At 40.6% G+C, this 26,161-nt stretch overlaps 1 protein-coding gene across 3 annotated transcripts in view; it reads left to right on the top strand.

Annotated features, from left to right (window-relative positions):
- Positions 1-4,131: 4,131 nt before the first annotated feature.
- Positions 4,132-26,161, top strand: part of COL8A2 (collagen type VIII alpha 2 chain) — a 155,986-nt gene continuing 133,956 nt past the window's right edge. For 2 of the 3 annotated variants that reach the window (XR_005777565.1, XM_040424391.1), the window contains exon 1: positions 4,132-4,320. The gene's annotated coding sequence lies outside the window, so the exon portion shown is untranslated. Of the gene's footprint in view, positions 4,332-26,161 lie in introns of all 3 variants that reach the window. The other variant, XM_040424393.1, reaches the window with a different exon arrangement.

Consider the following 26,161-nt stretch of genomic DNA (forward strand, 5'->3'; position numbering starts at 1 on the left):
TTCAGATGTCCGTATGATTTTTACGGATCCACTGATAGATGGATCGGATCCGCAAAATGCATACGGACGTCTGAATGGAGCCTTACAGGGGGGTGATCAATGACGGGGGTGATCACCCCATATAGACTCCCTGATCACCCCCCTGTCATTGATCACCCCCCTGTCATTGATCACCCCCCTGTAAGGCTGCATTCAGATGTCCGTATGATTTTTACGGATCCACTGATACATGGATCGGATCCGCAAAACACATACGGACATCTGAATGGAGCCTTATAGGGGGGTGATCAATGACAGGGGGGTGATCACCCCATATAGACTCCCTGATCACCCCCCTGTCATTGATCACCCCCCTGTAAAGCTCCATTCAGACATTTTTTTGGCCCAAGTTAGCGGAAATTATTATTATTTTTCTTACAAAGTCTCATATTCCACTAACTTGTGTCAAAAAATAAAATCTCACATGAACTCACCATACTCCTCACGGAATCCAAATGCGTACAATTTTTTAGACATTTATATTCCAGACTTCTTCTCACGCTTTAGGGCCCCTAGAATGCCAGGGCAGTATAAATACCCCACATGTGACCCCATTTTGGAAAGAAGACACCCCAAGGTATTCCGTGAGGGGCATATTGAGTCCATGAAAGATTGAAATTTTTGTCCCAAGTTAGCGGAAAGGGAGACTTTGTGAGAAAAAAATATATATCAATTTCTGCTAACTCATGCCCCTCATTGAATATCTTGGGGTGTCTTCTTTCTAAAATGGGGTCACATGTGGGGTATTTATACTTCCCTGGCATTCTAGGGGCCCTAAAGCGTGAGAAGAAGTCTGGGATCCAAATGTCTAAAAATGCCCTCATAAAATGAATGTGGGCCCCTTTGCGCATCTAGGCTGCAAAAAAGTGTCACACATGTGGTATCGCCGTACTCAGGAGAAGTTGGGCAATGTGTTTTGGGGTGTCATTTTACATATACCCATGCTGGGTGAGATAAATAACTTGGTCAAATGCCAACTTTGTATAAAAAATGGGAAAAGTTGTCTTTTGCCGAGATATTTCTCTCACCCAGCATGAGTATATGTAAAAAGACACCCCAAAACACATTGCCCAACTTCTCCTGAATACGGCGATACCACATGTGTGACATTTTTTTGCAGCCTAGGTGGGCAAAGGGGCCCACATTCCAAAGAGCACCTTTCGGATTTCACAGGTCATTTACCTACTTACCACACATTAGGGCCCCTAGAATGCCAGGGCAGTATAACTACCCCACAAGTGACCCCATTTTGGAAAGAAGACACCCCAAGGTATTCCGTGAGGGGCATGGCGAGTTCCTAGAATTTTATATTTTTTGTCACAAGTTAGCGGAAAATGATGATTTTCTTTTTTCTTACAAAGTCTCATATTCCACTAACTTGTGACAAAAAATAAAAACTTCCATGAACTCACTATGCCCATCACGGAATACCTTGGGGTGTCTTCTTTCCAAAATGGGGTCACTTGTGGGGTAGTTATACTGCCCTGGCATTCTAGGGGCCCAAATGTGTGGTAAGTAGTTTGAAATCAAAATCTGTAAAAAATGGCCGGTGAAATCCGAAAGGTGCTCTTTGGAATGTGGGCCCCTTTGCCCACCTAGGCTGCAAAAAAGTGTCACACATGTGGTATCGCTGTACTCAGGAGAAGTTGGGCAATGTGTTTTGGGGTGTCATTTTACATATACCCATGCTGGGTGAGAGAAATATCTTGGCAAAAGACAACTTTTCCCATTTTTTTATACAAAGTTGGCATTTGACCAAGATATTTATCTCGCCCAGCATGGGTATATGTAAAATGACACCCCAAAATGCCAGGGAAGTATAAGTACCCCACAAGTGACCCCATTTTGGAAAGAAGACACCCCAAGGTATTCGCTGATGGGCATAGTGAGTTCATAGAAGTTTTTATTTTTTGTCACAAGTTAGTGGAATATGAGACTTTGTAAGGCTACTTTCACACCTGCGTTCAGGTGTCCGCTCGTGAGCTCCGTTTGAAGGGGCTCACGAGCGGTCCTGAACGCAGCCGTTCAGCTCTAATGCATTCTCAGTGGAGGCGGATCCACTGAGAATGCATCCGCCTGCCAGCGCTCAGCCTCCGCTCCGCTCAGTGAGCGGACACCTGAACGCTGCTTGCAGCGTTCGGGTGTCCGGCTGGCCGTGCGGAGGCGAGCGGATCTGTCCAGACTTATAATGGAAGTCAATAGGGACGGATCCGCTTGAAGATGACACCATATGGCGGATCCGTTCCCCATTGACTTTCAATGTAAAGTCTGAACGGATCCGCTCAGGCTACTTTCAGACTTAGAAAATTTTCCTAGTTATAATGCAGACGGATCCGTTCTGAACGGATGCAAACGTCTGCATTATAGGAGCGGATCCGTCTGATGAAACATCAGACGGATCCGCTCCGAACGCTAGTGTGAAAGTAGCCTAAGAAAAAAAAAAAAAAAAACATCATTTTCCGCTGACTTGTGACAAAAAATAAAAAGTTTTATGAACTCACTATGCCCATCAGCGAATACCTTAGGGTGTCTACTTTCCGAAATGGGGTCATTTGTGGGGTGTTTGTACTGTCTGGGCATTGTAGAACCTCAGGAAACATGACAGGTGCTCAGAAAGTCAGAGCTTCTTCAAAAAGCGGAAATTCACATTTTTGTACCATAGTTTGTAAACGCTATAACTTTTACCCAAACCATTTTTTTTTTTTACCCAAACATTTTTTTTTTATCAAAGACATGTAGAACAATAAATTTAGAGAAAAATTTATATATGGATGTCGTTTTTTTTGCAAAATTTTACAACTGAAAGTGAAAAATGTCATTTTTTTGCAAAAAAATCGTTAAATTTCGATTAATAACAAAAAAAGTAAAAATGTTAGCAGCAATGAAATACCACCAAATGAAAGCTCTATTAGTGAGAAGAAAAGGAGGTAAAATTCATTTGGGTGGTAAGTTGCATGACCGAGCAATAAACGGTGAAAGTAGGGTAGGTCAGAAGTGTAAAAAGTGTCCTGGTCATTAAGGGTGTTTAAGCTATAGGGGCTGAGGTGGTTAAAATGGAAAATCTGCCAAAAAAGTGAAATTTACAAATTTCATCTCCATGTTCCTTTAATTCTTGTGGAACACCTAAAGAGTTAACAAAGTTTGTAAAATCAGTTTTGAGTAACTTGAGGGGTGTAGTTTCTACAACGGGGTAATTTATGGGGGGTTTCCACTATGTAAGCCCCACAAAGTGACTTCAGACCTGAACTGGTCCTTAAAAAGTGAGTTTTGGAAATGTTCTTAAAAATTTTCGAAAAATGAAATGACATTTCCAAAATGATGCTAACATAAAGTAGACATATGGGGAATGTTAAGTAATAAATATTTTATGAGGTATCACTTTCTGTTTTAAAAGCAGAGAAATTTAAATTTTGAAAATTGCTTAAAAAATTTGGGTAAATTTTGAATTTTTTCATAAATAAAGGTGAAATATATTGACTCAAATTTATGACTATCATGAAGTACAATGTGTCACGAGAAGTGTTACAAAGTTATTACCACATAAAGCGACACATGTCAGATTTGCAAAAAGGGGCCTGGGCAGGAGGGCAAAAAGTGTCCTGGGGTAGGAGAGGTTAACTTCCATGGAAGTCCCAAAAACAGCATAACATATGTTTGTCTATATCAGTGCATGTAGAAGCCATGCTTACGAGGAATACTCCTCCTTTAATAGTAAATACATTACTTCATTTCTACTTCACTAACGTCTCTCCTCCTCACTGTCACAGTAGCCTGCATCATATTGCTTTAATTCTCCAGTTGCATCACAGTTAAATTGAGACAGCTTTCTAATATTACAGCATCTTAGGTGAAGCCATTCCTTTTGGTTCCTCCTAAATTACCCTTATTATGGTCACACCCCTCTTTCAAGATTTTGTTTTCCTTAAGAAAGAAATAACAAGCAGAGAGGAGAAAAAAAAACTTTTTGGTTTTCTGTGAAATTGAAAAGTAATCTGGGGGCTGGAATCCACTCAAAACCTCTCGGTCTCTGCCCCTTCTCTCTTCTTACACCGTCCCACCCCTCTTTCTTAAAGAGAGTTTACCCATCCTGACTACTCACATGTTAAACCTTCTCCTGTGCTGAGCTGCACACAGCTGACTGCTCCCAGGCTGCAAGGTGCTTAGTAGTAGCAGGCTGCACCACTTCTCCAGCTGTTCTTCCTTCAGAGAATCATAGCTGTCTTCTTCAGGAGTCAGGGACAGAAGCAACCTGATGCCAAACAGACAGCTGGGACCACAAAGGTAAGCTACAGGTCTGTACAGGCACTTTTTCCCAAATAGTCTCCTATTGTGTGGAAAGTTGACGGGACTCAGTTATCCTCATTAGCTTATACTTTAAAACAGATTTCTCATGAACCGCACTTTATAGACTGCACCATTTGCAGAAAAGAAGTGTATTCATGTATTACTGAGAGCTAAGTGATGGGGAAGACAACTGGTGTGTACCATTCTTCAATAATTGTTACCTTGGTGAATCTTTTACTTGGAAAATGTCATATTTGGACCGAATTGTGCATGAATCATCAGCAACCTTCACCACTCCAGCTGCTGTGAAACTACAACTCCCAGAATCAAACACGCTCGGCTGTTCTTCTAACGCCCACGAAAGTGAATGAAGCATTCTGGGAGTTGTAGTTGCCGGAGTTTGCTGATTCTTGATCTAGATAAATGTAAAGCAACAGGTGCACACATTTTCCTGCAGTAAACTATGGGTTTGTATATCAGGGGGATGTGAGAAGTAGGTTCCTATGATCAGTGTGGGGAAGATATTGGATCAATTCCAGGTACTAGATGTCACTGCCTATGTATTGAGTGCAGTATTGATCTACTCGTATCTGCATAAGGCCTCATGCACACGACCGTTGTTGTGTTCCGTTCCGCAAAATGGGGTTCCGTTGTTCCGTGATACGTTTCCGTTTTTGTTTCCGTGTGTCTTCCTTTATTTTTGGAGGATCACCAGACATGAAGGAAAGTAAAAAAAAGTCTAAGTCAAGTGTGCCATGCAAATGATAGGAAAAAAACGGACACGGACGCGCGGACGCGCAATCTTGTGTGCCTCCGCGTTTTTTCACGGTCCCATTGAGTCCGCAAACCGTTTTCAGTGAAAAAAATAGGACAGGTTATATTTTTAGGACGGACTGGAACCACGGATCACGGACGCGGATGACAAACGGTGCACTAGCCGAGTTTTCAACGGACCCATTGAAAGTCAATGGGCCCGCGGAAAATCACGAAAAACGGAACAACGGACACGGAATAAAACAACGGTCGTGTGCATGAGGCCTAAGGAGGAGAGGAAGTGAGTAATATAATGATGTCAGGTAGGTATCTGCTGAATGTGTACTAGGAAGGTGTAAAATGTCTGGGTTATGCTGACTGAATGAGATTATATAAGAGGTAGGTATTCTTCTGAAGGTTTGGTAGACTGTGGTCAGAAAAAATTATTTCCTGTCTAGGGCCTATAAGGAGGATGTAACAGATATATAGGTGTTCTAATAAATATCCATAAGAAACTGTAAGAAGTAAATGAGGACTGGGTAAGAGAAGTTGTGTTAAATGCTCAATAAGAGGTAGGTGTTCTGCTGACAGTATATTGAGTGCATTTAGTTTGCAACAGGTGTAGTGTAATAAAATGAGAGCTAAGTGATCTGCCTATTCACAAGGTGTAAGAGAGCTACAGAATGTGAATTAATATGGAAGAGGTACCCTAGGGGCTCGATTAATGTTCATTAGGAGCATGTAGATGATGGGTGTCTTGTGGAATGTATGTTTTTCTGCTATATTTATATCATGGCATAGTGAGAGGGAAGTCATCTACAAAAGGATAGAAGAGGTTGGGAATGGAGGAAGGTTCTACTGGATATGCACTAGAGAAATGTCAGAGGTAAATCATCTGGAGACAGTATCAGAACATGATTTGAAGTATGTATACTACTCAATGTATACAAATATGAGGTGACGTTCTGCTGAAAGTGTATTAGGAGGATGGACAGTAGGGTTTGTAGGATGTGAGTGCCAAATTTGTAGTAAAGGATGTAAGCGGTACTGTGGGCATTCTTCAAAATGTATTTTCAACTAAATTGGATATGGCATGGGTGTCTGAGATAAAGAAGTAGGTGACTTGGATGTATCCTCCTAAAATTAGGTAAACAGAAGTGCAATGTAGCTTTTCTACTAATACTCAGATAGGATACAGTACGCAGTACATGCACACCACACGACCGTCAAAGTAGTATTCTAGTGAGTGCATTACAACAATGGGGGTGATTTGCTAATCAAAATGCACAAGAATTCTAGAGCAAAAACTACCACAAAACTAATGTACATGCTTTGCACCATGTTTATGAAGTGTTTTAGACATATTTGTAGACTAGTTCGGGCACGGCTTAAAAGGAAAGAGAGAAGCCTACCAGAAAATAGGTGTGCTTTAAGATGTGACAATGTATGGCAAAAATGCACCAAAACTTTGGCACAAAATTCTGGCATAACATAAGCCAACCAATAGGTGGCATGAACTTAGTCCAGAAAGTCTAAAAGTGTGCCAGATGTATCATCCAACATCCACCTCTGTGATCAATCTGGTGTATTTTTAGACAAGTCTAGGTTTACATTATCTGAATATTAGACATTATTTAGTACTTCAACCCATTGTAAGTGGTGCTGTACTTGTCTTTGAGTCTTAAAAGTACCAGAAATGTTATATAGTAGTATTAAAAGGGTTTTCCGGGATTTTGATACTGATGACCTATCTCGACAATTAGCTGCTTGAGAAGGCACCAGCACCCCTGTGTGCGCTGCTTCTTTCTCGCAGGTTACCAGGCACAGCGGCATACATTGTATAGCAGCTGTGCTTGGTATTGCAACTTGGTAAGCTTGGAGCGCCGGTGCCTTCTCAAACAGTTGATCAGCAGAGGACCCAGGTGTCTGACCCCTACCAATCAGATACTGATGACCTATCTTGAGGATAGGTCATCATTAGTAAAATTCCTGAAAACCCCTTTAAAAAAATGTTCCTTTGCTAGCTCTCACCTCAACTTTGAAATCCATAATATCTCCCTAACTATTCTTGACTTTGAAGATAGATCTTGCCTTTTCATGGCAAGATTTTACTTTCTTGACTCATTAGTCCATTTACTCCAATAGAAACTATGTTCACCAGTAGTCTTACACTTACATAGTTAAAATGATTTGTTCCATTTTTTACACCAACTAATTATACTCTTCTTTATAGAAAATTAGGGAGGAGGTTTTCGTCTGGATTTGGAGTGTGGTATGTATGTGAGATGACTTGTCATGTTTATTCACTTTAGGAATTTGGTTGGGGCTACATGGTGATATGTGTCACATGACATGAAGATCGCGAAGCCACACAGCGATATTGCACCTAATGACTTGAATGGGGTTGCAATGCGACCGTCGACATGACAAAACTGCGACAAAGCAGTCACAAAAAAATCCAACACTGTTTTCGATTGCAGGATGCAAGTCACACATGACTTGCGTGCAACTTTTCTGCGATTTGGCTGTGCTTGTACAGCTAAATCACAGCTCTAAAACTGTTGCATTAATGTTTTTTGGGTTGTGCAACTTATATGAGACTTGCTGTTACGCAAGACATGTCACCATATTGTCCCTGCCTAAGCCGTCTCAATGGTTGTAGTTTAAGCCTATGGGGAATCATTTTAGATGTCGGTATATTAGAAGTAAGTGATGGCATAAACCGTTATACTATACATGGTTTCTAACCATAACTGTATCGTACAACATATTCCTTACTTTGGAATATTGTCCCTTCCTTTCATTATTGTTTTCTAATTAACTGAGATAACTAATCAGGATGATGCCATAATACCATGGTTGCCAACTGTCCCAAATTTGATGGGATTGTCCCTGATTTTCAGAGACAGTCCTGGCAAATTTGGGCTTTCCCAGGCTCAAAATGGACGTAGTTGTCGTTAACCCTGCCCACAAGTGGGTATTCTCGGGTGGAGGTGGGTTTTTAGATGCCCCAAATTTCCCAACTTAAATGTTAGTATGTACTACTATGATACCCATACTACTTTTAGTTACTCATCATGGTTTCGGTTAAGATTAAAAGCTATGGACACCTTCAGGAGCAGTTTTTTTCAATTACTGCTTTCTAATTATCTTGGACTAGGAAATATTTTTTCCAATTGGTCTGTATTAAAAATGTTTAACAATTTGACCTCTTCAGCCTTTACTTTTCACTTATTTTGTAGACTTTTGCTTCTTCTCAATGAATTCCATTAGAGAGCTGCTCTGATGGCTCGATCTGTAGGACTTATCCTTAACTCCTTCGACAATTCATAAATGCTTATTTCAGCCATATTCTTGTCAGTTCAATTATAATTTTGCATAAATGAGTATTTATGAGCCATCATAAAAGTAAAGATAAGTGCTACAGGTTGAGTTGTCAGAGCAGCTCTCTGACAGAATTCCCTGAAAAGGATGAGAAACAGCTTGTAAATGCAGTGAAACATGAAAGATGTAGAAGACAACCTGTTGAAAATGTTTAATACAGGCCAATAGAAAAAATGAGTTATAGCCTTACATGAGGGCAATAATAAAAAAATTTGCCCTAAAGCTGTCGATATAGACAAAAGCATCCCAATCAAATATGGATTTCTCTGCATTTTGTGGTTGTTGAGAAAGCATGCATCAGGGGAACTCAGGATTTATGCTTTAGTTAAAGAGCTGCACTATGTCTCCACACAAAAGAGGGCGAAATACAGTAACAATGAGTTCAGCTGATCCTAAGAAAGTAGCTTATGCCACCTTTTACCCTAATCTGAGTACAGTAGGAATTCTGTATTCGGCTGATTTTACAATGTTCCCATTAATAACTCTGAGGCAAAGAATACATTGATAACGTCAAGGGGTTGTCCGGGCTTTTAACATTGATGGACTATCCTCAGGATAGGTCATCAATATCAAAATGGGGGGGGGGGGGGCCCCAACACCCGGCACCCCTGCCGATCAGCTGCATGAAGGGAAGGCGCACACAGTGCGCACGTGCCATCTCCTGTCTCTCTTCCTGCTCACCGCTGCTATCTATGGCCAAGCAGCAGCAGGGCAGGAAGAGAGAAGGGAGATGGCACGTGCACACTACGTGCGCCTTCCCTTCATACAACTATATATATCGGATACCCCCCCATCTGATATTGACGAACTATCCTAAAGACAACCAGTTTAATGGGTCCAAATGTCAGAGAAAAACAATGGAAAGAAGGAAGGAAGGGAGGAAGGAAGGTAGGAGGGAAAAAAAGAAGGAAATAAGGAAGAGAAGGGGAGGGAGGGAATGAGGGAGTGAGGAAAGGATGAAATAAGAAAGGGATGAAGGGTGAAAGAAAGGGAGGTAGGACTAGGGAAGATAGAAAGGAGAGGGAGGGAGGGAGGGAGGGAGCAAGAAAGAAAGAAAAGAAAAAGAAAAAAAAAAGAAAGGAAAGAAAGAAAGAAAGAAAGAAAGAAAGAAAGAAAGAAAGAAAGAAAGAAAGAAAGAAAGAAAGAAAGAGAGAAAGAAAGAAACAGAACCAAAGCTTAAGATGTTTGGACAGACTGAATGGAAATGTGATGATGTTTGCTTCAGTGTCCTGCTGCTATTCTGGTTGCCACGTGCTCTGGAAGGGGTCAAGGGCAGTATTGGCAGGGACAGTAGAAGAGGTGTTCACAAGCAGTCTGGCAGTGGCAGGGAGATGCTAAAGTTATATGGCTGCTGTGGTGTATAGAGACTTGGGAAACATCCTTAGCTAGCATGTAAGATCTCTGTATTTTTTTCTAGTAGAAGCTGCAATATAATCTGTAGACTTTATTTCTACAACATCTAGTGTTTTATGATTCTTCATGTATTTTATGTGATGGCATTTTTACACCCATAGGTTCCCATTTATATAGTTATGTACCGTAAATGTAGATAGTTATTACTAGGTTTCCTTTTGTGGGGTGTCAGAACCGTAGGAAATACATTCCAAATGTTGAATGGAAAAGAATGAATACATTCTTTCCTACGCTATGTTCTTTCTGAGGAAAGTAAGGATTTTAAAACATGTGCCTGAGGTTAACAGCGTTCAAGTATTTTCTTCTTTTAACATACAGTAGGTAATAGTAGTAATAATAAATAAGTAATAAAGTGAGGCTCGAGCTTGGTACAACCAATGTACATTAGGGAATTGCATGTCAGCAATTCCTTAATACGTATCGTTACACAATATTGCTCCTTTTTGACTGGGAATAATACAGGTTATAGAACAAAGCAGCTGTTCAGCCCTGTGGTTGTTGTTGCCAGAATATATGTCACTCTGCGAATTAAGAAACCCAAAAAAGGCTGCTTCAGTGTAGGACATCCTAAACAACCTTTTAAAAATCGTAACACATAATGCAATATAAGTGGCGCTTGGAACATGGTGAATGTCAACGTATTCATCAGCAGGATTATATGGCTACTTGTGTAAGCCATGGGTAATCTAAGAAAGCTGCAGCACAACACTATGTGTGAATGTGGCCTAATACCATAATTGAAATGTTTAGTGATTCAGATCCCTTTGGAGCTATGAGGAGTAAACACAGTGGGAGACTTTGCATTGAGATCTCAGTTGTCTTCACTCAACAGTTCTGGACTACTGAGTTTATATACACGCTGTGTCGCTGGAATTACAGTGGGGCAGAAGGTGAGTGGCCTAGGCCACCTGTATGCCCTAGGTGCAGGCAGAGGTAGCCTTTATTTATTATCCTGTATGCAAAACTCAGCACAGCCAGATCCAGCATATTACTGCAACCATGTTGTAGAGGTCATTATTATGCATCATGGGGACATTTATCAACCTGGTGCTAAGGAAAACTGGAATAATTGCATATAGCAACCAGTCAGATTGATCCTTTCATCTTCCAAAGGACCTCCGAAACCCTATGTCAGTAGTGTGGATGTACACTGGTGCATGTTTTACCATACAGTAAAAATGTACTGTGAGTAGATTGCGATGTGAATTTAATGTCATTTAGTTTGTCATAATTAGTATAACTATAATTAAAAGTTGTTCATTTTAACATTGGTGTCATATCACTAGGATGTGTCACCAATATCTCTAGAACAGAGCCTGCAAAGTGAACGAGACCACACTGAGCCTGCGCAGCCACCCTCCATTTATTTCTATGGGACTGTCGACAATAGCCAAGCACGCTGCTCAGCTATTTCCATAAAAAAATAATTGAGGGTGACAGCGCATGCGTGGTACACTCTCCTTCACTTTGGTCGCTCCATTCTAGAGACAGGTGCAGGTGGCAGAGGAGGGACTCATACCTATCTGACAGTGGTGGCACATACTAGTGATATGCCACCAATGTGTGAGATGAGACAAACCCTTAAAGGGAACCTGTCACCTGGATTTTGGGTATAGAGCTGAGGACATGGGTTGCTAGATGGCCGCTAGCACATCCGCAATATCCAGTCCCCATAGCTCTGTGTGCTTTTATTGTGTAAAAAACCGATTTGATACATATGCAAATTAACCTAAGATGAGTCAGAGCTTGAAAATATGACTCTTCTCTGGTCACACAAGTAAGATATGACTCTTTTATGTTAATTTTCATAAAAGGCGGGAAGTAAAAAAAAAGCGTAATACTTATTGAATTTGTCTGCAAATGAAATTAAAAGTGTAATTTATATGTTTAGGGTAACACAATGAACATTTAGAAACGCTCAGTGAGGGTAGCACAATAGAGGTGACAGGTTCCCTTAAAGCCTTGTAATATCTGGAACTGTGACTATTGTATAGTAGCTGTGAAGCATAGAATCAAAGTGTAGCAAGTGGTAGGCTTGAGGCCCTTTAAAGGTAGTGGTTGACCCCCAACAAGGACCTACAATCTCCCTCCTTATAATGGGTGTTGAATGCATACATGTTCAGTCCATGTCCATGGCAGCAGGTTATGACTGAACTTGCAGATGTTAGCTCTTCCTCTAGAGTCTAGAGTTGGCTTGTGGCATTTGCCAATGGTCTTGACTTTCTAGGAATCCATATGAATAAACCATGTTGGTCTTTTAGATAGACATACATACATGTATCACTTTGACATTTGCATAGATCTTTCAGTGGAGCCCATTTAATTGTTTTACTAATGGTAATAAAAAGATCCACGAAGACCTACTAGTACTAAACTATAAGTTACTAGTAAAACCTTTGTTCCATATTTTCTCAAAAACATAGACGTTACTTTTACAAAAGTATATACTCATGGAAAATCCTCTCTATAGACCAAAGCATGTGTATATTTCTCTAGGAGGTAAATAGTGGTCTGTAGAGTACACGTTTGGATTGTATTCGTACAAGAACACATTTAACTACCATAAAAACGATCTGAGTGGCTATAGGAAATGAAGTGAGGCCCATGTTTAATTTGATGCCCACACAGGCTTCCTATTCTTCTTGTAATTGAGTCTGCTGGAGTGCAGACTTCTCATACACACAATACATGCTGGGTCAGCTTGAGTAAATGTTGCAGAACTGCTGTTGACTGTTATTGCAATATATCAAAAATGATGGAATTCCTTCTCCGTCTGTAACATTTGGTATCTGGTAAGAAAGAATTGTAGCCCAAATACAAATTAAATGTATTAAAGACAGTGATTTTAAATAGTGAGCCTGAAGATTAAATAACCATTACATTTCTTGGATTCCTTACTTTCAAATAACTAATAAGACTAAGATTAAAAGGATCACGTTGCAAGACCTAAATGTGTCCTGCCAGATAATCCATAGTAAAATAACACATGAATATGCCATGTACATGAATGTCGGATTTCCCTGAATACAAGAGAAATATTTGTAATTTAACACAAAACATATATAATCATAAAAGTATTTTACAACTCCTCATAACCACTCACACCATATAGACTATATGCATTGTCTGGAGTGGTGTAAAGCTATTGAGAATAAGAAGTATGTTCTCTGGACTGACAGATCCTTTCCAGGGGATAAGTGTCTGTTTGGTAGGTGTTCAAAAGCTAAGACCCACAACAATCATGATAACGGGAGTCACGTGTTCCTATACGAATGGAGGAAGCTGTGTACTCAACTTCTCTTTAGCAGTCCCATTGAGATGATTGAATGCTGAGTTAAATGCTTGGACCACCACTCTATTCACATGAGCGGGATACAGGACCCCATTCTCATGATCAGTGAGGACTCCACTGCTGATCAGACTCTTTTCACTTATGCTGTAATAAGTTTTAATATTAGGACATCCCCTTTAACCATCAGCCACTTTTATTTCAGTACTTCAGGATGCATGCACTTCTATGTACTTGAGAAGATGCTTGTACAAATGATTAATATTATCTTTGAACACATGAAGATTTGGTGTTAGGTTAGTACCACATAAGATACATGATGGTAGGGGTAGTGCTTAAAAAGAGTCCATATTAGGACATAATTGGAGAACTAGCGTAAAATAAGGCTAGCTTACTTGCCCATAGCAACCAATCAGATTCCACCTTTCATTTTCCAAGGGAGGTCTAAGCCAGTTTTCCTTTAAACCAGTTTTGATAAATCTCCTGTGTAATGTTCTGCTTTTAGTCAGTATAACATGGTATAAATGCGGCATATTTTGAGCAGTAAATTCACATACCTCCACAAAATTTGCCGTGAATTAAAAACTATCTGTATTGACTTGCCAATACTATAGCTAGAGATCACATAGCCAAAATCCCCATTGCTAACACTCACACAGCTTAGGGTTACTTTTCTAACAATGCAAGGGTTAAGCTCCGCTTCCAAACAGACTATTGTACCACCATATAATGCAGATTTCTAGACCTAGCATAGGCCTTCACTTAGAAAACAGTTAGTAGTGGGAAAGGAAACTTACTCCTAAGTTGATCAGTCTACACCCCTTTGAATCTGTGTAATAACCCAGTCACTGACTATATAATCACAGCTAACTAGTCCATTAAGTAGCAAGTGCCAGGCTTTTTGGGCATTCTTCTCTCTAGCTTCATGGACAAGCTGCCCACCTCAAGGGCACACCCTCTCCTTCCTGTTACATTCTTTTATGAAATGTCCCGAGGGGAAAAATGACTTTGTGCTGATTTGTCTGGGCTGTGTGTTCACCTCCAAATTAGTCTTTTATGAAACAGCCAAGCTCAGAAGACTTAATTTCATTAAAAACATTCTTTTCATATTTTTATAAAGCCCGGAAAATCCACAGTGCTTACACGGGGAATGCAGTCGGAATGTAAATGGGCTTATTGTGCATTAGGTACTCCATAATATAAAGAAAGGGGAGGCAGGGGAAGTTAACTACAGTATGTGGCGCCTGTAAAAAAAAAAAGGTGATTATAATTATTGAATTGAAGACAACATATAAAACCTCTTTTTTTCTTTAATATGATAAGACCTTTTTATAAATTTTTAAAATAGGAAGTGCCACCTATCCAGGGAAAATACAGGATGGCGAAGGTATGGCATTGTGTGAGTCAAAATGACAAAGAGTGGTATGCAGACTCAAAGTGACCTACAGGGGAGTGGGTGATCCCCTGGTGGACCCCCTACGGTGTCCTCCCACTCTCCCCACAAGAGTGGTGCAGTATACTCGCACTACATACAGGTAGGCAGGCTTCAGCATCTCATCAAGCTTAGGAGCCCATATAATAAAGTGAGTAGTTTATTTAAAGTTGTTGTCTTAATACAGCAAATGGCATTTATCATGTAGAGAAAGTTAGTACAAGGCACTTACTAATGTATTGTAACTGTCCATATTGCCTCCTTCATTTTTCCATCACATTATACACTGCTTGTATCCAGGGGTTACGACCACCCTGCAATCCAGCACCGGTGGCCATGTTTGCACACTATAGGAAAAAGTGCCGACCTCTCTAGTGGGCCAGACCGTGGGAGCTCAAATAGGCATGGATGCCATCCCGCCCACCTCGTATCTGCGCTGCGGCGGCGGTCATAACCCCTGAAAAGTGAGCAGTGTATAATGTGATAGGAAAATTAGAAAAATTTATCAAGCCAGCAAAGGAGACAATATGGACAATCACTATACATTAGTAAGTGCCTTGTATTAACTTAGCGTACATGATAAATGTAATTTGCTGAAGCGACACTCTTTTAATAAATGACACAGTTTATTAGTGTATACAGACATAGAATGGCTGTGACTGGCCAGTATAATCTGTCCCCAAGGCTCGATTTCTGTGGTTAGTTTAAATTTTAGGACAACTCCCTTTGACAATCAATTTGAAAAAGTTTTTGATCACACTGCAGCCTCTCCATTTTTGCTCAACCTTTACAGGGCATGCCACAAATGAATGGGGTTCCACCAATTTCAGCCCACCACATTCTTCCTGTACTTCAGGGGAGAAGTGGCTCCAGGCAAACACAATGGAGAATGCAGTGGATGGAGGTCACAGTGGGGTAATATCTGCATGTACCTTTACAGAGGGCCTTCAGTGGATAAGAGTTATGTGGGTCATCATGCATAAACATGGCTGAATCATTTTATCCATACTGGAGCAGATTTAAAAAATAATGTCTCTTCCACTATCAGATGGAACCTGCAGCTGTAACTACTACTACGGCACCGCTTCATTCGAGAATTTCCCTCCTCCCAACACCTTTTTTTACCTAGGATATTAATATGCACAGATCTCATAGCATACATAGTGCCCCATAGCCAGGCATTATGTAAAGCTATAGGAAAGTACTTTGCTTTGTCTTGTTCCGCGCATCCACGTTTATGGTGAGCTAGAAAAAATAAAATTATTTTACACTAAACCTATAGGCCCTGATTTATCTTGCCTTCACCCCAGATTTCTGACTTCAAAAATTTGCAAAAGGGGGCTTTTGCAAGTTTTTGAACTTATTTGTGAAAGAAATGTTGTGACTTTTAGCACTTTTACACCACTCACACCAGTTTTGAAATATAGGTGGGAAAGTGTGTGTGGTTAGCTATGTTAATTATTTTCACTCCAGATTTATCAATAGGCAAATATGTATAAATATATAATTCATAAGATGCAGATTGTTCACAAGACTGTAGAATTTGACTCCACCTACAGCAGTCGCCTTTTCTGAGTACTAATTGTGTCTTGCGGTACTTGGGTACAAATCGCAGGACATACGGTAGGGCCGAATTGTATAATAACCTGATGACTGGCAAGAAAATGATATGAAGCACAATAGCACATATTAACAATGGCAGACAATAATGTACTGTAATGTCCTGAAATAAAATCACAGACTACAAGAACACAGTGATAATGGTAATAGATGAAGAAGATGCAGTCCAGCGGTGATGCAGATGGGAGACATTCATTTTATTTCAACCCCTAAAACAGACATGCTTGAAGGGGGCTAGCTGTATAACTCAGTGCGATTGCTAAGCCAGCTCCTTTCAAGAACATCACTAGAGCTCCACATTGACACATGTTGGAGCCAACCCAGAAGTGCAGCAGAACTGGCGCTGGTAATCAGACTTTGGAGCCGCTATGGTACTCAAAGTATATTAGCAAGAGCAATCACTTTATATGTCAAGCACATTAAAACAACTTTTTATCTGGCCAAACAAGCCCATTAAATCTAACAAAAACCCCACTTCTGCCTTTCCCTTACATAACTAAACATCATCATTATTTGTGGTGTTACTGTTGGGAGGCACTGCATCAATGTAAAGTATCTGGTTGGGCGCTCTTGAAAACTCAAGTAATGGTCTGAAACCCCAAGACATCCCACATCTGACCATCAAAAGATGCATAATAAAAAATAGACAGATGTCAGCTAGGTTCCCAGTAATTTTCTGCTGTTCCGGATTACATGTGGTTATCCTCAACTGGTAATAATGTTGTGCGCCAGCTGAAGGCTGCATCTGGATTAGGGCACATGTTATTTTTTCTATAGCTATCTATTCCCTTTCCTAGTATATTACAGGGATTGAAATATGATTAGAAACATTGCCTATTAAGAATGTTAGATTAGTATAAAGCATGTTGAAACGGTCTCAGTCTGTTTAACCTAAGCCCTGTCCACTACTTATCTTTAAGAGAGCACATTTCAGTCCCTGAAATCTATACTGTCTGAAGGCTCCCCATCAAAGCAAATGTCTTATTGTAATATTGTTCACCAGACTGCATAAGTGATTTTTACATTTAGCCTTTCCGAGTACTGACAAGGTGTCTTGGTACTCAGATACCCCAAGGACTTACAGTAGAGCAGAATTGCATAAGAATCGGATGGAGCCTGTATCAACTCTGCCAGGCAACAAATACACAGAATCAGCTTACCTATAGATGACAGGAACTGAATGATGATGGAAACATAATAGTATTCAGATAGAAAGTGGTGAATGACAGCTAAAGTGGCCCTGATCTGCACTATTACCCAGCAAGAGAGCCAAATAGAAAAACAAACTGTAAACTGGATAACAAATATATCTACTATGCTATCAGCAATGAAAGATAGTAGAACCACAGGTTTCACTGACATAATACCTATAGGGCTCCTTTCACATCACCGTTTCTCCTTTCCGTTCTCCGGCTCCATTGAGGAGCAGGAGAACGGAAAGGACGGATTCTGCAGATAACTGAGAATTAACTGAGCGTAACGGAGCCTAAAGACCCCATAGACTATAATAGGGTCCGTTCGGTGTCCCCTCAGAATATGATTTTTGAGCGGAGACGAAAGTCCTGCATGCAACTGAAAATCTGTCACTGAAATACTGGTCTGCTTAATTTGGTGTTTTGGGGAAGCATCACTGTGTAAGGCCACCACATATATGCAGATGCACCTGACAGTTGTGCTAACATCATCATTACAAAAAAAGAATAGTAGTATAGTCTGGACTAAAGGACAAATCCGTGCTGATATGGAGTCGTGCCGGACAGTGTAGGCAATAGAATAGGGAAATCTGGGCTGTTGTGTCTCCCAGTGCCCCGGACAAAAGCCTGTGAATATGGACAGACTGCCTGCTACCAGGAAATTAAGTCTCTGTGTAAGGCTACTTTCACACTAGCGGCAGCCTTCTCCGGCATGCTGTTCCGGCGGGGGAACAGCCTGCCAGATTCGTGCTATCGCATGTCCACCGTGCCGCTGGAAGTCCACTATGATGGGGGAAGGCTGGAGGTCTGGCTGCAGCACGGCAAACATGCCGAGAGGCGGCCGGAAAAAAACTACGACAGTGTGAAGTGAAGACCCTACTTGTTCTGAAGGCTTGGCTTTAAATATATGGATGTACCTTATTTGGCTAGGCATTGTAGCGAAAAGCAGCTGCGAACGACTGTAGATCTTTGGTGTACAGTATAGTTCATTACAGAGATAATGAAATCGATCAAATCATTGCTTATTTATATGTCCTTACAAACTGTCCCCAAATCCAGATATATATGTATAGTCATCCCATTTACTGTATATTTGCAGCTGAGCAGTGATGTCCCATAGCTGTCACAATGTGTCTAGATTTACTTGCTGACAGAATTAAAATATACCATCTAGTCACATCTTAGTTCTAATTATATATATTTATCAATGGTAATATTACACTTTTTCAACTATTCAAACAACCGTATTAATATATTTAAAACTAAATACAGGGTGAGTAAAAAATCTGGACACCCCCCGTTAACTGGTGTAATTTGTAGAGAATTGACTTCAAATGTGTGGAAGTATTAATTGGGAGGAAACGTTTTCAGTCGCCATTTTGAAATCCGCCTTATTGGCTTTTCCACGCTGAAAGTGTGTTGGCAATTATTGGTTTGTTACAGATAAGTCTTGTCGTGTTGTTATCTTTTGTAGCCTTCTTATGAGAGAGTATGGACTATTTTGATCAAGAAGTGGACTGTATCAGTAGTTGAGGCTTCATTTAGCCAGGTTCACCATAGATATTGGATTGCTCAGGGTGTGGCAACATTCTGGACACACCTTTTCAACTGGGAAAGAGAACCATCTTGCTAGTATTTGGCCTGGCTATTTTCCATTGTCATGTTCAAAAGCATCTTATAAAGTCAGACTTTTTAGACTCTTAGGAAACCACTTCCAGAAGGTGTCACTAGCAAGATGGTTCTCTTTCCTTAGGAGATACCTCTTTACATATTTTTTTTCCATGGAGCATTGCCAATAAGTCGTCATACGCAACGGGTTTCTTTAAAGAGAGACAACATCCAGCCTAAGCTGTGTTCAAGGCATCGAACTGAGCTAGGCAGAATCCTACTCTATACTGATAGGGGACAAGCACCCAGAAACAGCCTGTCTACATATGGGCATTTGGCTTGTATGTTTTCACTTTTCATATTCCAAGGCTTATTAAAAAGTTAGACTTTGACTCATAGGGAGCCAGTTTCAAAAGGTGGCGCTAGCAAGTTGGTTCTTTTTTCCATGGAGATACCTCTTTGCATACAATAAAATGTTGCTTGTGACTTATCTAATATATACCATGATTAGATTTTTTTCTAATACTATATATAGTAATATTTATATATATATATATATATATATATATATATATATATATATATATATATTGTAAGGGATCGCTCTCTCTCAGGGGTAGGTAATTACAGACTTCTCATCAAACAGGGGGGGTTATCAAGCTCAAACTGTGCTTTTTTTTGTCACACAGCACATCACATTTCCAAGTTTGGCATCACTCGGCACCATGAAGTCACAGCTTCATCTCACAATGTGTTACATCAACACAAAACAGCAAACGCTTGCCCGTCTAGGCACTCACTATAGGTCTCCCTAACTCACCTCTAAGACGCAGTTCACACTGTGGTATTCAGCTTCGGTCCGACAACCTTCTAGCAGTCGACCAGTGCAACCCATCAGTCCTCGTGGTGGAAGCAGCGAAATACCTTGCGGGGATATGGTCCAGACGTCCTCCTGACTCTGACTGACTCTTTTCTCCAGGCGTCTCTGGGTCCCCCCAAACTCAGGCTTCCTCAGACTTGTGGCCCCTAGCCCTCCTGGCTGGAGCCACACAGACCCTGTCCAGGTCTGTTCCATGGGGCCTAACCCCTCCTCTCACACACTGAGGATTGCTTTATCCCCAAGTGATTATCGCACCTGACCTCACCTCAGGCCAGGTGATCATGAGGAAAACACAGCAAATCCTAACATACATCTCCTAGTCATGTATGAGGCCTGTCACTGCCTCACTATATATATATATATACAGTGAGGAACAGAAGTATTTGAACACCCTGCGATTTTGCAACTTCTCCCACTTAGGAATCATGGAGGGGTCTGATATTCACATTGTAGGTGCATTCCCACTCTGAGAGACAGAATTAAAATAAATAAATCAGGAAATCACACTGTATGATTTTTAAAGAATTTCTTTGTCTTGCACGGCTGAACAGAAGTATTTGAACACCTGAGAAACAGCAAGAATTCTGTCTCTCAAAGACCTGTTACTGTGCCTTTAAAAAGTCCACCTCTACTCCACTCATTAATCTAACATAGTCGCACCTGTCTGAGCTCTTTAAAGACCCCTGTCCACCCCACAGTCAGTCAGACGCCAACTACTACCAGGGGCAGGACCAAAGAGCTGTCAGAAGACACCAGAGACAAAATTGTGGACCTCCACAAGGCTGGAAAGGGCTACGGGGCAATTGCCGAGCAGCTTGGTGAAAATAGATCAACTGTTGGAGCAATTGTTAGAAAATGGAAGAGGCTAAAGACGACTGTCAGTCTCCTTTGGACTGGGGCTCTATACAAGATCTCACCTCGTGGGGTATCACTGATGATAAGAAAGGTGAGGAATCAGCCCAGAACTACAAGGGAAGAGCTGGTCAATGACATGGAGAGAGCTGGGACCACAGTTTCAGAGGTCACTGTCAGTAGAACACTACGCCGTCATGGTTTCAGATCACGCATTGCACGGAAGATTCTCCTGCTCAAGTCATCACATGTCCAGGCCCATCTGAAGTTTGCCAATGACCATCTGGATGATCCAGAGGAGGCCGGGGAGAAAGTCATGTGGTCAGATGAGACCAAAGTAGAACTTTTTGGTCTAAACTTCAGGAAAAAGAAGGATGAGTTGCATCCCAAGAACACCATCCCTACTGTGAAGCATGGGGGTGGTAACATCATGCTTTGGGGGTGCTTTCCTGCGAAGGGGACAGGACGACTGCACTGTATGAAGGAGAGGATGAATGGGGACATTTATTGTGAGATTTTGAGCAACAACCTCCTTCCCTCAGTCAGAGCATTGAAGATGGGTCGTGGCTGGGTCTTCCAACATGACGATGACCCGAAGCACACAGCCAGGATAACCAAGGAGCGGCTCCGTAACAAGCATATCCAGGTTCTGGAGTGGCCTAGCCAGTTTCCAGACCTAAATCCAATAGAACATCTTTGGAGGGAGCTGAAACTCTGTGTTGCTCAGCGACAGCCCTGAAACCTGACAGATCTAGAGGAGATCTGTGTGGAGGAGTGGGACAAAACCCCTGCTGCAGTGTGTGCAAACCGGGTCAAGAGCTACAGGAGACGTCTGACCTCTGTAACTGCAAACAAAGGCTTCTGGACCAAATATTAACACTGATTTTCTCAGCTGTTCAAATACTTCTGTTCAGCCGTGCAAGACAAATACACTCTTAAAAAATCATACAATGGGATTTCCTGAATTAAAAAATAATAATTCTGTCTCTCAGAGCAGGAATGCACCTACAATGTGAATGTCAGACCCCTCCATGATTCCTAAGTGGGAGAACCTGCAAAATCGCAGGGTGTTGAAATACTTCTGTTCCTCACTGTATATATATATATATATATATATATATATATATATATATTTATCTGCTGTTCCCTATGTATGTCAAAGTTAATCTACATTACAGATAGAGACATTCTAAGAATGGAGTTTGGACATTTTAAACAGGCAGTGGTGAACAGTTGAAGCGCACAAGACAGAAGGGAACAAGATATGAAATATAGAAAAGAATCTCACTAAATTATTAAGCAAAGGTTAGTACTGATTAGGCAAATATTTCTAACAATCAGGAAAGCTATTAGGGCACTATTACATGTCTGTAGCCAAGCCACAGTAACCATACCACTAATTGCTAGGCCCCACCTATACTTGCTTTGGTTTCCAGTTGCAGAGAACAGGTGCAGCCCGGCTATTAGGGTGAACCACAGTGCGGTACCCGGAGCTACAGCCATACATGTAATAGTACCCTTAAAGGTCAGAAGCTATTCACACACTCATTATAAAATCACAACTTTTATCCCAACATACCGGTATGTGTCTGGCTATTTGCACCATTAAATAATGGAAGAGGTTTATTTTATACAATTCAGACTGTATTTATGTACTACATACACCATTTTTCTTCAATTTCACTACAAAGGCCTAGACACAAGACTCATATATTTCATCCTTGCACAGTAGTTTGTGTCTTTTCCTCCAACTGAAAGTCTTGGGGCCCTTTTATACAAGTTGATGGGGAATAAAGAAAGTAATCCCTTTCTTTGCCCTCTTATCTCCTGCATTTAAATCCCTTTTCACATAAGGTGAAGTGCTACCAACAAGCAAGGATTTGGTGCCCCATGAAATTCAGGTATGTCAGGTCATCAACTGCAGCATTCACGGGCCAACTGTTAGGAAGAAGTGTTCCTACAAATTTTCTTCCAGAAACAATCCATCCATTTATAAATACAAAAACAGGAGCCATTGTGACTACTGAGGTCTGCGGAGAGGAGGGTAAACCGCTAGCTGGCTCCTTACTCTCCTCCATGGGCTCTGTGGCAGGCACTAGTCTCTACTCTGCCAGTATGGCATGGATGTGTTGGTGAGAAACATCACTGGAGGGGGAATTGTTGTTGTTATGGAAATCTTTATAAAGTCAAGCTCCGGCTTCAGATATCGTTTTTAGTTAGTCCCCTTGGGGTCCAGCTGCAATCTGTGGTGACACCTGGCAGTAAGTGTTCAATTTCCCGATTTCCCTTGGTCGCCAGCGAGAGAGATGCTCTTTGTTAGGGCTTATTCAGATGACCTATGTCCATGTGCTGTTCATGACCTATGTCCATGTGCAGACTGAACATTTAGACATTATAGTCAATCAGCCAACTCAGACCATCAGTTCATTGAAGGAAAACCAGAGTATGCACTATTTTGGTCAAATTCTCATGTTAGATTTGCCCATACAAGTCAGTAGGTTTTCAAGAAACATGGACGGTACATGGGGGCCATCATATACAGATAGAACACAGACGGGTTTTACAATTATAGTCTGAATAAGCCCTAACCGCTCTCCACTGTGGCCAAGAGACGAAGACCCTGAACAGAGGGAATTCCTAAGAATTCCTTGATGGACAACCCCTTTAAATTCAGTGCTATGTCTACAACACCCACCTTTCAATTTATCACTCACAGTGCTGCCTTATTTGCAGAGAACATGAGATGTTTGATGGACCATGGGAGCTTAGTCATTACCTGTCATAGATTAAAGTGTATATCAATGGTCAGCAACCTCCGGCACTCCAACTACAACTCCCAGAATGGCCCATTCACTTCTATGGGAGTTTCAAGAACAGCCGAGCAAGTTTGCATTCTGGGAATTGTAGTTTCATAACTGATGGAGTGCCAGAGGTTGGTAATCCCTGCTGTAGACATTTAGTATTATTCATTTAGTATTTTAGGCATCTACAGGTTCCTACTACTATATAGTGTCATGACTGGTTTACTGTACAGGCTGTTGAGGGTAAAACATGACTGATAACAAAAAACCTGTTTAGTATAGTATCCTCCATGTGAAAGTACAGCATACATTGACTTCTTCCAATGCAGACACCAATCATAGTCCAGTATAAACAGTACTGTTCAGTGTCTGTGTGGACTGGGACAACGTATTAGACCTCACTGCAGCAGGTTAAGCTAGTACATATGGACGTAATGCGTCATATTTACAATATCACCTTTATAAAATATATTCCTCATTCGCCATTGTTTTTGGCTGGAATGACTCTATATCCGCTCCAAACTAAACAAGTAAAATGAGACTATTATTTGATGCAGAAGCGGTTTATAATGAAAACACCGCCAATTCCGGATCTCAATTAGGTGGAAAGCACAGAACTTCAAAAACATGTCCCCTCCCACCTTATGTCTAGGACATTTCCATACTTTCATATAAGAAAGAAAATGAATTGACTTGTTTCTTCTTTTGAAAAAAATAAGAGAAAATTGAACATTTTCGTGTTGCGTTCCCCCCCCCCTTTCATTTTTTATAGGAATAAGCAGTTGCTTATTTTGGCGATTTTCCAGCTAGTTCTTTCAGAGTTACAATAAAGCCTCATTTTGCTGCTGTTTTCTTTTAATTCAAACCAGAAAACGCCAGCCTTAGGTCCAGCCAAACAGGAAAAAAGAAGCCACGCTAATTGATTTCTACTCACCGGTGAAATTAACCCTATAGGTATGCAGCATATAAGATTAATAAGACATATAGCTGTATTATAATAATTCCCTGTCGCAATGTTATAGGCTGCCCTTCCCGTTATAGGCTGCCCACCTGATCTAAGGCTAGAATGCTAGACAGAGGCTCCATGCATGTGTGATACTGATCTGTATGAATGGCATATGCCAATTTGCCAGTTCTGTGCACACAGCTAGAGCATGTACCGAAGGCCTCAGGGTTACTCTGTAGGCTAAGAAGTGATTAGGATAAAAGATATATAAGGATATTAATATTTTATACAGTTTAGTTAAAGGAGCAATGATGTGTGAAGCAGAGAGGTTCTCAATGATACAATATAATACATATTAATGTAGCATTTCGATGGATATGTCTAAGTAAAAGTTGTATAATCTGCTGCACAGGCGCCACTCTATCTCCGCTGTTTGTGGCTTATTCTCTTAAATGGTGAAAGAACTGCTCTGTGATTTTTAATATTCATATAATATACAGTAAGAGTTTATTATCCTATATATAATTATATGTGCATCAATATCTACTATTCACAAGAGTCCATTATACAGTAAGTCAGTCTTTCACAACGTGATGGGTTTCAAAGTGATGTATTTAAGTCAAATATACTATGAGGGATGGTTTATAGAAAATGTCATGTTAAAGAAAGGAATTCAATTTTAATATGTTTTCTGTTTAATTAGTCTTTTAGGCAACAAATAAGTGGAGGTAATATGAAGCTCATAATAACTAGCAGTGCCATTATAAGACACTTAGTGCGACAGGTTAAAAGGATATTCACTCAATCACCAGACACAGAATGCCAAGCTAATTACAAAGCAAACATCCTGCTGCTAAGCACTATAAACTCCCCAGCACATATAAATATACAGTACAGTGGGCTGTTCAGTAAACATTCACCATCACACCTCTGCAAGTGCTGGATATTTTCATATACTGCACATAATTCACATAATTGCAAAAAAAGTTGACAAATATATTAAAAATAGATATTAAATTCTGCTTTTGCAGCTGAAAGATAAACTTTAAGAATGTAGACCAGATTGATATTTTAGAAAGTACAATTCATTTTGAACCTGTGTGCCCAGAAGGAGATGTGTCGCTGGTCACCCATCACATTAAAATTAAGGGTCTGGTCCAAAAAATAAAGCGCCAGGCCCTAGGCGTCTGGGGAAGCGTAGGTTGAGTTAGCAGCTTAAGGCAGAACTAGCAGAGGAGACGGAGCAAGCCACAGCTTCATATTTGTGGGCATAATCATAAAAATAAAGGGTGTGATAATGTACATAGGGATTGTGGTAAAATATTCCATGATACCACCATACAGTGGCAATATAATGATAGATATCAGTTCTACAAAGATATTCTGCAGACCATATAATTGAATATAGTACAGTTAAATCCAGCGACTCACAGGTGATATCTTCTCTGAATGGCCCAGACCACTACGACAACTTCTCCTGGTGACTGCAGAGATTATTGCCATTTTTAGTACCTTGCTCCTTCAGCCATTTCCAGTCTCTATAGTACAAAAAGATCAGATCTCAGACTAGACAGATAAATTAAGTAAGATTACAGACCTCTAATTTAATTCGGACCGTACACTGGGTCCCTAAAATAATTCAACATAAGTAAGGCTTGCATTTAAAT

The sequence above is a fragment of the Bufo bufo genome, chromosome 3 (assembly GCF_905171765.1).
Source record: "Bufo bufo chromosome 3, aBufBuf1.1, whole genome shotgun sequence".
Classification (NCBI taxonomy): domain Eukaryota; kingdom Metazoa; phylum Chordata; class Amphibia; order Anura; family Bufonidae; genus Bufo; species Bufo bufo.